The sequence below is a fragment of the Procambarus clarkii genome, chromosome 15 (genome assembly GCF_040958095.1).
Source record: "Procambarus clarkii isolate CNS0578487 chromosome 15, FALCON_Pclarkii_2.0, whole genome shotgun sequence".
Classification (NCBI taxonomy): Eukaryota; Metazoa; Arthropoda; class Malacostraca; order Decapoda; family Cambaridae; genus Procambarus; species Procambarus clarkii.
Genome location: NC_091164.1, coordinates 39056327 through 39070514, shown reverse-complemented (window position 1 = coordinate 39070514; position 14188 = coordinate 39056327). Strand labels below are relative to the sequence as shown.

The 14188-nt window shown below is 42.2% G+C and overlaps 1 pseudogene; it reads right to left on the bottom strand.

The window, feature by feature from the left end:
* Window positions 1-782: 782 nt before the first annotated feature.
* The window catches only part of LOC138364938 (thiol S-methyltransferase TMT1B-like), a 28469-nt pseudogene continuing 15063 nt past the window's right edge, over window positions 783-14188 (bottom strand).

Genomic DNA, 14188 nt, shown 5'->3' with positions numbered 1-14188 from the left:
TGTAATTAGTTGTACACTTGGAAAGAAGTATTAATTATAATTAGTGGACCAAGTAGACTTAACAAACCCATCTCATTATCAGCACATAAGCTAATGAGAATATGGAGCAAGTATATTACTGACATATTATACTTGTTACAATAACAACAGTTTCTGAGACTTTTTTGGCTATGTGTTGTATGTGGGAGCTGAAGTTTAGTCTCTTGTCTATGTATAGGAACTTTCCATAATTTTTAATGGTAATGTTAACATTGTCTATCTGAAGTTGAATTTGGTTTGATGATTTACTTCCAAATAAAATGAAGTAGATCTTTTGTATGTTTAGTTTGTTGGTTGTCATCCATGAGTGGACTTTTTTTTTGTAATTCATTATCTACAATATTATTTAATGTGTGTAGATTGGGGTCTGAACAGATTAAGGTAGTATCATCAGCATATAGTATATGTTTAAGAATGCTAGAGACATTTAGCAAATCATTGATATACTGTACTGTATATAAGATATGGGAGAGGCCCTAAGATGCTGCCCTGTGACACTCGTACGGCTAATGGTAGAATGGGGGAGATTATATCATTGATGAGTACATATTGGTGTCTGTCACTAAGATAGGATTGAATATAATTCAGTTATAGGGGGGTAACCCCCCTATATAATTTTAATTGATAATTAATCAAAGCCACCAGGTTTGATAACCTGGTGGCTTCCTGTATCAGAGAGATAGTGGATCTCATGTAAATTCAGGTAATGCCTAGTAAACATCAGTAGGAATTCAAGAAAAATGTTTTGTAAATTGTATTTTTTATTTTGTAGGTATAAATTTTAAATGAAATTAACATATTAACAGTGATCTAAGTAACCATGAACATATTGATATATTTTTATTCATTATAAATCCTTAACTGAATTTTCATTCGTGTGACATTTGTTATTTGAATGGATGGGTTTTGGTCTCTTTAAGTTCAGTAGAATGACCCACCAGTTATTCCGAGCAACGTTTGTTACAAATGATTCATGTTCCACTTGTAATAACTAATGTTTGTCAAGAGCAAGATTACCATCTAAAGAATGATGATTGTGGGAACCGACCTGTGAGATTTATATTTATTTAATTTATATGAATTTATATTTACGTTAATTTATATACTTCGATAGCAATTTGTATAATGATAAGTGGACTGTATTTCTGCAATAATCTCATAATCTCACAAATCGATCCTCTACACATTAGGGGGGTTTATTAAATTTATATATATGCAGCCAATCAAACTACAATATTAGACTACATACATTGAAGAGGTTCCTTATCTTATTTGTACAGCAGGCCTTAGTCCACCAGGTATAACCAGGATGTAGACACCACATTTTCCCTCTTTGAGGTAGCTTCCATCATCCTGGTAACTGATGCACAAAGCATGCCTCCTCGTCTTGACCTGTCAAAAGAGCGCTAGCTGTGAAGCCAGAATCCTAGTATATGACAGGTATATCAGAGAAAACAATGTACATGGAACAATGAAGACCTGGCTTAATTACCTTTAGTATGAGGCGATCTCGTGCTCTAACTGGTTCACCCTACCCAATGACATTATTGGCCACTAATGATAGATAAATGGGTTTCGGTAGAACACTTAACTTGAATTTGTTGACAGCGTGTGATAATGGTACACCTTTGGTTTCCATAACACTTCGTCCAAGAAAATTAACAGGAGCCGAATTGCTCCCTGCGCCTCTGGTCTCAGTATAAACAATGGCTGCCCCTCCCTCACCCCTGACGCCTGGCTTACATTGTCCAGATGACAGAAAGTGATAGAAGGGTCACATTTACTTTACTTTAATATTGATAATTAAGTTAATTTATATGAGATGTTTTTATGATGGTAAAGTCCAAAGACTAATGTATTTAAGAATAATTCCCACCATAATAGGTGGTGGTTTATAATAGTATGTGGTAATGATATTCCATTTTCTATAGACGGTAATTCCACTACAAGTTACGTTTTCTACGGGTAACTTGTTATGCAATACAGCAGCAATTATTATCTGTCTGTATGATATTATTATGTGGTGTCGGATTTTCCGACATAATTCCCCAGGGGTTGCTCACGGGTCGAAGTCCTATTTAGAACAGATGAACACCGATACTCGTCCTTCGAATTATTAGATTAATTTGATGTTAGTAGTTAGTAATCACACATTTGTGCGTCTGTTCGTACAGGACGGATGTCCCGTACTAGAGTTGCAGGGGTTAGAAGTCTAATGCGATTTCATTTCCCTGTTAACTCCTGAAAGGCTAATATTCAAGCCTAATTACATATTATTTAACCCAGAAGACTGAATGTGATCAAGTACTACAGTCAAGTATGATTCAGGGACTGCAGTGAGATCAGTGACATTAGATATAACTTGAAGTTTGTTCAGGTAACTGGTCACTGATATATAAACACTGAGGCCCATGGAATACATCTTGATTAAATAATAAATGTATCAAATCAGTCATCAGCTTTATTGGGGTTTAATTTAGTTAATTGATTCAGAAGATTGAATAGCTCATCATTAAAGTAAAGTATGGTTCTGAGACTGCAGTGGGTTCAGTGACATTGATCGCAGTGACATATAGCTGTTTAGGCTACTGTTCACTGATTTGCCACTGAGGCCTCATGAACTCATCTTCAGCTTCAAATGATGATACTAACATCAACCTCTGTTGGTATAGTCAGCTGTAATCTCCTTAGTATAATGCTACTGGAGAAATATAATCAGATGACAAATTTAGATTTCTATTGGTATTGTTTATCTGCAGGCATAGGTCTCCACAGGCTTGATACTGGGCCTGAGAGTAATTTACCTCCTGCAGAGTTTAACATGGTTATACCCTGATATTTAGTAGGGCTACCGATGAATCGATGGCAATAGTCTGTCCCTACAAGGAGACCGAAGTCGGTGAGGTGATCAGACTTAATATTATCTGCCAATTTTATTCCTCTATTTCTCAGGAATTTGGCTGTTGCTCTCAGACCATGAACTTGTAGGTCTACTGGTATTTTGTCCACCACAATGGCTTGTACTCGACAGACGTACCTGCCTAAACGGACTGATGGTTGTACCACCTGGTAGACTTGAGGTCCTGCATCTGTTACAAACCCTGAGATGTTGAATGACATCTGGGCTACAGGCCTTAATTGTAGTTCATCTGCCAACTTTTTAGTGACAAATGTTCTCTGGGATCCTTGGTCAAACAACCCACGGGTATGGACCTTGGCCCTCTTATTCAGGATGGTAATTTGGGCAGTAGGCAAAGTTGTATTACCTTTAGACTTTGCCGATTGGACACTTTGTTTGTTGCACCTTGCAGTACTGTACTGTGGTGGGAATGCTATCTTCCACCTTGGGGTTTGGAGACGTTGTTTTGGTGTCTCTGCACAATGCTGCATGGTGCTGACCTTTGTTACACCTATTACAGGTGTGTAATTGGGTATCACAGTCGTTGATGTTATGTTTCCTGAGGCACCTCGTGCAATGTTGCAAATCTTTGAGTCGCTCAACACGGGCGTCACTATCAGGAAAATTAGGACAGTGGTACATTGAATGTTTCTCATTGCAGAACAAACATGTTCCATAGCTTCCAGTACCCTTTGGTGTCACGTTCTTGGATGACACAGTAACTATAGGCTTGGAGGGTCCCACTGCATATACACCCACACTGCCACTGTTCCACTTTGGTGTTGAATTATATTGTCTAGATTGATTTGGAGTACCTTTGGTACTCTGTGGTTTACTATTATGGGTTTCTGAGGGTTTACTTGGTGGTTTTAATTTGTCATGTGTTCGTAATTGATGAACTACTGACTTTAAACCTTCAGATATTTCATTCATGGATAAGATGCTTTTATTGTAATGAGCACTCATTTGTCTCAATATGTCCCTAGGTATTTTCTCCTGGACAATTATTTTCAAGACCCACTCAGCCCCGTTTGTATCTGCTGTCAGGCTAAGGGCATTGATCAATGATTCTACCTCCAGCTTGAAGACTTGGAGTGAATCAGCTGAAGCCTCCGGTGGGGGTAAATGCAACAGCTCATGAACTAAATGTGATGTTCTTACTTCTGGATCAGCATAATTATCCTTGCGGAGTTTTACTGCCAGATCATAGCCGTCATTAGTTAATCTCAGATGGGATACTACTGTTTTAGCCTCACCTGATAATTGATAATTGGCCTTGCAAATAAGAGAATTTACTACTCTTTGGTAAAGATTGTTTTGAGTCTACAAGGTCAACGAATTTGTTCCAAAATTCGTCCCAATCTTCCTCATCTTTTCCTGAGAAAGTGGGTAAATTAATTGGAGGGAGTCGAGCTTCTGCTTGACTCGTATTAGATGCAACTGTTGTTGTTGTTGCTGTTGTTGTTGCCTTGTTCTGGGCAATTAATTTGACATAAGGCTGTAACGTGGCCTGAGTGTGATCTTCATAATTCGCAAGATCAACCATAATGTCGTCTATTTCTGTTTCTGATAAATTGGTGTTGGCAAGTGCAGCCACATATGTTGCTATTTGGTATTTGATTTGCTCAAATTTACCTGCATGCTGCTTGATAATAGCTTTCCAGGTCAGCATAATCAACTGGTGATTGTTGTGACAAATCTTCACATATCTTGATCTGTCTTGTTAAGTGGCCTTTAAGACCTGTAAGGGTTCTTCTCATTCTCCCTGCATTATCCATACTGGCTAGTTGGTGAAGCCTTGTGGGGCTTGTACTTGGGTCGCTCATAATACTGAACAAGCACTAATGGTAGCCTAGGGTAAAATTCTGCACTCACTAGGCAATAATCCTACCTCTACTAGAGGTTAGCACTTAAAATTAATACACATTATATATATATACAATCATACACACACACAATACAGATTTGAGTGATAAACCAGTGTCACTGGAAGTACCTTTAGGTTAGCTCTTCTATATCACCCTAGGATGGTAGAGACACTAATTAATCACTCAAAGGTGTAATGATCATAAGTAAATTATTATATATACAACTCAACTCGAGTTGATAAAAATTACACCCAAAATAGGGTCTGCACCATTCATTAATGGTGTTAGGTTGTTCAACATAGTACAACTGACTATGGTAATAATGGGACTAGGATGAACGATAATAGTTCAACTAGTCAATGTTAATATCCTACCCTGTTGTGGGTTGGCAATTAGTAAATATTATACTGTGATCACTAGTGCAATATATATTAAATAATTCTCTATTTTGGAGAAATAATATACAAAATTATTGATAATAGCCTCTTAATTAGCCTCTATGAAACTTCTAATATTATCTAGAAGTATTAAATATTATTAGTGACCTCGCAAAATAAACTCCACAAAATTCGTAGATAATCTCTCGCGAGATTTAACACCACGAAATCCGTGAACAATCTCGCGACACAGCCACTAATTTGGCTGGTTTCAATATTAGTGCTGTCATTTCACAGAATAACACGCCACCAAATATCTGTGGGTGTGCATGAAACCGCTGACTAGGCTGATCTGAACTGAGCGGGGCTCGTGAACTCGTTCGAGGCAACGCCGCCGTCTTTGACTGCTGGCCTTTGTTTAAATCACACTGCACTAGTATATTTAATGAATCCACTGGTTAACTGGTTCATCCGGTACTAAGATGACCAAATGTGGGTTCAAAGGATCAAATAATCCGTCATCCGGTTCGAAGATGACCAAATAATGTGAGTACCGACCTGTGAGATTTATATTTATTTAATTTATATGAATTATATTATTAATTTATATGAATTTATATTTACGTTAATTTATATACTTCAATAGCAATTTGTATAATGATAAGTGGACTGTATTTCTGCAATAATCTCATAATCTCACAAATCGATCCTCTTCACATTAGGGGGGTTTATTAAATTTATATATATGCAGCCAATCAAACTACAGTATTAGACTACATACATTGAAGAGGTTCCTTATCTTATTTGTACAGCAGGCCTTAGTCCACCAGGTATAACCAGGATGTAGACACCACATTTTCCCTCTTTGAGGTAGCTTCCATCACCCTGGTAACTGATGCACAAAGCATGCTTCCTCGTCTTGACCTGTCAAAAGAGCGCTAGCTGTGAAGCCAGAATCCTAGCATATGACAGGTATATCAGAGAAAACACTGTACATAGAACAATGAAGACCTGGCTTAATTACCTTTAGTATGAGGCGATCTCGTGCTCTAACCGGAACACCCTGCCCAATGACATTAATGATAGATAAATGGGTTTCGGTAGAACACTTAACTTGAATTTGTTGACAGCGTGTGATAATGGTACACCTTTGGTTTCCATAACACTTCGTCCAAGTAAAATTAACAGGAGCCGAATTGCTCCCTGCGCCTCTGGTCTCAGTATAAACAATGGCTGCCCCTCCCTCACCCCTGACGCCTGGCTAACATTGTCCAGATGACAGAAAGTGATAGAAGGGTCACATTTACTCTACTTTAATATTGATAATTAAGTTAATTTATATGAGATGTTTTTATGATGGTAAAGTCCAAAGACTAATGTATTTAAGAATAATTCCCACCATAATAGGTGGTGGTTTATAATAGTATGTGGTAATGATATTCCGTTTTCTATAGACGGTAATTCCACTACAAGTTACGTTTTCTACGGGTAACTTGTTATACAATACAGCAGCAATTATTATCTGTCTGTATGATATTATTATGTGGTGTCTGATTTTCCGACAATGATTTGTTTGGATGATAAAGTCAGTTCACTTTCCTGTAGACTTTACACAAAGGACCCGGCTCAGTCAAGTAGTTGGCGATTTGTTCGAGTAGGGCTGTAGATAAAAGAGGCCAACAAACTGTTTAGAGATTACCTAAATTATGAAATTTGATTATTAGAAACATTTTGTGCGACTCTGGTTTGCTGTATATCAGATACTTTCCCCCTTGTTCTTCTCTATTTCTTTCCACTCGTAATTATTTTTATTTGTCTACCTCATTCATTTATTATTTCTCTGCCACACCCTTGAGGCTTGGCTTAACCATCTGGAAGACAAAGTTGTCAATCGGGCTGTGGAAGCGTAGGGCCTGCACTTTGGAGAAACCTGCTTGTTGGATGGCTTCTAGCATGTCTCTTGTTAAGTAACAACCATCAAAGATGAAAGGCCATATCCCCGTTGATGACAGAAAACCTGAATTTTCTGTCTAGTGGAATGTCGTTCTGTATCAAATTCCTCGATGTGTTCGTAGAAGTAATACCTTCCTCCCTGGAAGTAGATACAATATTACAATTATTTTGCAGGAGGTATCTCAAGGCCAGTTAGCTATTTTCAGCATATTGATCTTCACACTTTCATTACAATTTATATTTTATAATACCCCGTACATTAGTCTTTAAACAATATAATACTTTGAAATTAGATTTTCTTCTTAACATTCTTTCTTGATTAACCAAGATAAAATTAAAGATTACATTATTTCGATATTATACAATCTCTGTATGATATTTGCAAATACAGTATTACAAATTATAAAATAAATATTGCAATATTTTGGAGCAATTGCATTCAACTGCACCCTAAGATAAGACTACTGCAGCAAAGACTCGTATATATATATATATTATATCTAACATTCACCTGAAACAGTACAGCACTCATGGCAGTGGCATGCCCCATGCCTTGTTGTTGTTGTTTTAGATTTAGCTTCTCAGAACGAAATATCCACGTAGCACTGGCTATAGTGAGCCCATGCTACATGGATATTTCGTTTATGATCCCCACGTACAAAATAGTAACAGGAATCGATAAAATTTATAGGGAAGAATTCCTGAGACCTGGAACTTCAAGAGCAAGAGGTCTCAGATTTAAACTAACTAAACAAAGCTGCCGAAGAAATATAAGAAAATTCACTTTCGCAAACAGAGTGGTAGACGGTTGGAACAAGTTTGGTGAAAAGGTGATGGAGGCCAAAAATGTCAGTAGTTTCAAAGCATTATATGACAAAGTGCTGGGAAGACGGGGCACCACGAGTGTAGGTTTTATCCTGTAACTACACTTAGGTAATTACCTGTTGAAGCTGTCAGACAATATCATTTGGAGCTATCTGCACATACCTGTTCCTCAACCGACGATCTACCCACGCCTGTTAAAGCAGTGTCCATACCTGTTAAGCTGCTGTCTGCTCACTCCTGTTAGAGCTCTCTGCCCACAGCTGAAAAGTTGTAGTCCACTGTTGTATCTCTGCTGTCTGCTGTCGTCCAAATCGGCTATTTCCATGCTATAACTGATGTCCACAGCTGTTGCTCTTTCTACACATTGTCTGCTGTCTGACCACAGATGTTGAAGCTTTCTGCCCACACCAGTCAATGCCGTCCCCACATACATTGTGTTGAAAAGTGCCTTACACCTACCATGAGATGTTCCACACCTGCTAAATCTCAGTTGATGTACCTGGCTATGTATCCAGATGACACTGCAATCCCAGCTTGGTGTAGATTGCAGGATAGCTTCACCTGACTATCCCTCCACCCACAGCGGCTGGAGGGTCTTCTTGGCCACTGCCACTGGTTGCCAGAGCTGTGGTGGTACCTCTGTCAATCTTACGGGCTCACCATAGCCCGTGCTACATGGAAATTTTAGTTCCGAGTAGCTAAATTTTAAACAGCAAAACAGCATACCTCTGTCAACCAAGTCTGTGTACAACTGTTGCCTGCCGACTTTTGATGAAACTTCAAGATGTGTGATGACATAGCTGTACTAATGCTATGTACCCATACCTGCTGTTATTCTACCGTGCTGTCACCTACTTCTGCTGTACATGTGTCCCCTGTTAGGAGTGATGTGAAGACTCCTAATGGTTGACTGTCTTCTCGTCAACCCCACAGGTGTGACCACCGCCTTGCATAGAATGTTGCCTTCACCGGCTACATTTGCAACTTGACAGTGTGTCTATATATAACCACAAGATCTTAAGTACTTTAGAAAATACTCACCTATTTGTATTCACCTAACTATGCTTACGGGGGCTGAGCTTTGGCTCTTTGGTCCTGCCTCTCAACTGTCAATCAACCGGTGTACAGATTCTGGAGCCTATTGGGCTGTTATCATATCTACATTTAAAACTGTATATGGAGTCTGCCACCACCACATCACTGTCTAATGCATTCCATCTGTTAACTACTCTGACATTAAATAAAATCTTTCTAATGCCTCTGTGGGTCATTTGGGTACTAAGTTTCCACATGTGTCCCCTTGTTCGTACTCCACTCAGGTTATATAGTTTGTCTTTGTCCACCCTGTCAACTTTCCTAAGTAGGGAAGTTGACTTCCTAGAAGTTGAAAACTTCCTAGCGTCAAATAGACGCTATGGGTCCAACAGAACAATGGTGTACATACTCGACTCCTAATCTAGAATCCTAGGTTCCATACACGAGCGGGGTAGAAATGATATACATTTCTCATCAAGTGAAGCCTCTGTTCACCTAGCAGTAAATAGGTACCAGGAGTTAGGCAATTATTGTGCATTGCGCCCTGGCAAAGATCAATGGTTGACCCATGGGGACCTTGATAAGTGTAAATACAGGCTTCCTGTCCCTGACACCATGAAATAATGCAGTACATTATCTGGATAGGTATTTATAATTTAATATAGATTAAGATAACTATTGAAGACATTTTACTCACTGGAGCTAGTACACGGAGGATCTGCTGTATGACCTTCTTGATGTTCTCAACTGAGCAGAGAACAAGTGTGCTAACCACCACGTCAATGCTGTTGTCTGCAACCATGTCCATGTTCTCCGCTGTGGAAATTTTAAAGTGATTAAAATCTTCAATGTTTCATTAGAACTCTCCCAATGTGGTATATCACCCAACCACAAAGACTGGTTATACATTAAAATCTGTTGTAAAATTTGCATGACATCATCAGATATAGATTTTCCATGGAGGCCCTTTGATAGCTTTCTGGTGCTTATGCCCTGGTAACATTAAGGAGGTCTCGCAGGAGGTACGCACCAAGAGACGAAGTCGTAGAACCCAAAGGAACCTGGAAACAAACTCAGAGGAGAGCCGAACTCAAATCAAACTCGTACTGGGAAAGGGGATATGAAAACCCCGAACCCTGCAACAGCAAACCCTGCCCCCGAGGGCACTAAGGCCCAGGCAGGATTGAACAGCCCAAGCCGACTACCTCCTAGCCCCGGAGGCCTTAAACCCAGGGCTCTGGGCAAAGTCATCCTCCACCCTTGAAGAAAAAGCAGAGTCCAAGGGAAAGGCATCAAAGAATGGGGGTCTGCTAGGAAGACCCAGAAGCCTCGGCGGGTGGATCAGGCTCAAAGGCCTTTGTCTCCGCATCGAATGGGGCAGCCTCTGGAGGCCAAGTCTCATTCCCAAGTAAACCCTGCCCTAACTCCAAAACCCTTAGACATTTGGAGCCGGCAGCAGGGTTGTGGGGGGGAGGGGAGGAACAGTGCGAACCACACTCACTGGGAAAGGACTTGAGGGCGCGAACTGAACCAAGGTCAGTTGCCTACCCGTCATGGAGTGCGGGCCCTGGTGTGGCTGCTGAAGGGGCTTGAGTGACGTGCTTTGCTGAGGGGGCCCCCAGGCTGTGTTGGCCTGCAGTATGGGGGTGCCTATGCCCCCTGTCGTTTGCCAGGACTCTATTGGCCTGGAATTTTCCAGCAACGCTTCCTACCAGGCGATGGGAATGGTGATTCTGGACATGTTACGTGTTCCTGTGGAGGCCGTGTGTGTGGTGTGCAGCCGCTTGCTGGGAGGCGGACGATTGTGAAGTTCAGCTCCTCGGTGGTTTACCGTGATCTCGTAAGATGGGTGAACTTTCTCTCTTCCTGACAATGGTGGATCAGTGACTTTCTACGATCTTTGTAGTACGACGACGTATGTGGTGGTGCATGGGACGCCCTTCGAGTTCCCTGAGGACCTTCTCTGTCGGTACTTTGCCTGTTTTGGGCGAGTTCTTCATGTGTGGATGAACGCCGTCCCCATGTAGGACCATGTGGGACCCGCACTCTCGCCATGCGCCTCGGGGATCATATACCGTCCTCTATCATGCTGCTGGGTTTCCCTCTACGTGTGTTTCATGTGGGCCAGCCCCGGACGTATTTCAGGTGTGGCCTCCTGGGCCACCAGGCTGCGGGGTGTGAGGCGTGCTGGGTCACCCGTTAACCTCTTCCGAGAGGAGGATTTTCCCCCCGTTGTCCGCCCCGGGTCCGTCTCCACATGCTGGGATGTGTGTTGATTCCCTGCCGTCTGCTGCCCTGGTGTCGGATCCCGCGGCTCGCCTGGATGTAGATGTGGGTGTTGACGTGGCGGTTGGTGAGGCCCCGCCCCCTCCGCCGGCTTCCCCGCCTCGGTTGTTCCTGCTACAGCTGCCACCACCCATCCTGTCTCAGCCGCCCCTGCCTGCTACATCCCTGGATACGGTGTCTCCTGTCACTCTGGCTGTCCACGAGGAGCTGTCTCCTATGGTATGTGGTCCGGAGCCCCTGGTTGTGGAAGCTGCGGTTCTCAGGGGTTGTGCTTTAACAGCGTGCTCGCCAAAGGGTTCTGTTGTGGTGCAGGAAGATGGGAGTGTTGATGGGAGTGATTGCTCGGACGACCGGCAGCTTGTCTTGAAGCGATCGAGACGGGCTTGGAGTGTCTCCCCTTCATGGTGTGCCTTGGGAGGAGGTGGAGGAGTATGGTGCTCCGGCGTCCCCCGCCGTAGGTGACGGGGCTCTGAGTTGCTTCCTGTGCCTCCTGCTGTTGGATCCCCGCAATGGGGGGGGGGGGGGGTTTGCCCCTGATGATCGAGACCTCATCACGGTGCTGAGGAAGGATGTGTACCGGGGGCCTCGGCTCCTGTGCTCGGTGGCTGGGACAATGCTGCGCCTACGTCCCCTATGGTTCCTCCTCCATTGTTGCCCAGATCTGGGGGGAGCCTTGTCACAGCTGCCAAAGACATGATCTGTGAGGGTCAGGTGTTGGGATTTTCTCAGGATGCCCGGGTGCTTCCGATCCCATGGTGCTCTTCCACTATCTGGGTGCAGCGGCAGAGTAAGTTTATTTATGGGGTGCCAGATATATATGCCTCGGCCATGGGCGCCGCCTAGTGGCCAGGTACCCGATGACAACATGCTGATTTGAGAAGCATACTGCTTACACTTTCTGGCACGGGAGTTCCAGGAAAAATATACGTAGACGTCATAAACACAAGCGTTATCACGCTTGTGTTTCACGCTTGTGTATCACGCGTTATCACGCTATCACAAACACGTTATCTCAAGATAACAACATACTGCCCTAAGGAGTGGCAAGTCTCCCAGCTCTAATGTCCACCTCTGTTTTTGTCGCTGCTCCTCTATCTACAGCTCATCGCGACCAGCACTTTTGAAACTTACCATTTTCAACATACGTGTGTCTCTTAACATCTGTACTGGTGCAGTAATCGCGAGGACAAACCCTTCATGCAAACTACACCTACTATCAACAAAAAGAAGAACCAAGGTCAAAACAACTAATGCCCCCAAGTATGGGTCCCTAAAACCAAAACTGGGCAGCCCCAGTGTATTCAAGCGGGCGACCAACCTAGTGCATTGCAACAACAAAAACCTACCATGCAACGCGACAACCCCGCTTCACCCCTAAGAATTTCTGAGGAAGAATGGGTAAAATGGGGAACAAGTCTCGCACAACTCCGAGTCGAAGGTGTCACTGACTCAACAAACAGCATGACAGAGGCAAAACAGATGATCGTCACCCTGAGACAAGGGCAACGAACAACCTTCATACTCACACACAGCGAGAGGGGACTCTGAAGACATATCCATATTAACACTGAGCCCCCAAGGGGTTTACCAGAACCCGCAGGGGGGGGTGTGTCCCCATGAGAAGTCCAGGCACTGGTTCTGCAAAAGCCGGTTGATCCCCCATCTATTACTGGGCAAACTAACCCCCTGTGACCTCCCCCCTCGATGGGGAGGGGGCGAATGAGCACCGTGTCGGTTTGATGACGTTTTGCTTGTTGCATTGTTTTTCTTCGGGAGAGTTCTTGGGCTCTGTTCGGCTTTGGGATGCAATATTCTACCAGTTGGGGTTTGTTTTGGGATGCTTACCTTATTGGGTGCCTTACCCCCGTCGATGGCAGACGTGAATATACTCTCAAAGAGTGGAGTTTTCATAGGCTGTTGCTCCCTGCGCCTCTCTCTGAGGAAGCCAGGTTTTGGCTCATGGTTCCCGGTAGGCAAGAACTCCATGTGATTAATGCCCCAGACTAATATAGCATATATCAGTCCAATAGCAAACAAACACAGAAACCTAGTTATATGTACCTGGCTCGGCTCCAATAACACTATATTACTGTACTGGCGAGTGTTTATCCATGCCTTGCCTACAGCATCTGCGAATTTTGCACTCAAAGACTACCTCATATAGAATTAGAGTACTGAACACATCAGTAATTAAAACATCAATAAACTCCAACTATAGACAGCATGCAGCACCTTTGTTTAAATCCTTCAACATGGTAAATATAAAAAGCTAAAAATATATAAATATATATATATATAAAAACACGTTATCATGTATACGTTTCACATAGTATATAACCTGGCATTTTTGTAGCAGAGTCAGAGCATATTAGTTTAAGGACTCGTGAGGTTTGAAAATGTATAGCACAAAGAAAAATTTAACAGAGACGGAAACACTTTTTTTTTTAGTGCAAGTAAATTCAATGCACACAAAGCATTATACAAGACTAGATTTACCAGTGGAGACAATGATTTCTTCAGAGTGTATGTTGGGGAACTTTTTCCTGTTGTTGTCATAGTAGGCCTTGAAGTGTGGGTTGGGGTCCACCACAACCAGACGAGCCCCCTCAGGATAGTAAGCAAAGTTCGTCCCTGGCAATTACAAATCACATTAGCTATGAATGTTTACAATACAGTATCGATAAGCAGAAACATTTAATAAATAAGCAAATTGTTGAAATGTAAAGAAATTGTAATGAATGTAATGTAAATTAGTGATACAGAATTATGAATGTAAGTGAATGTGAATTAGTGATACAGAACTCTGAATGTAAATGAATGGGAATTAGTGATGCAGAACTCGGAATTAAAAACACTGTAATAGTGAACGTAAATAAAACTGACATAAAACATAAGAATACAAAAAT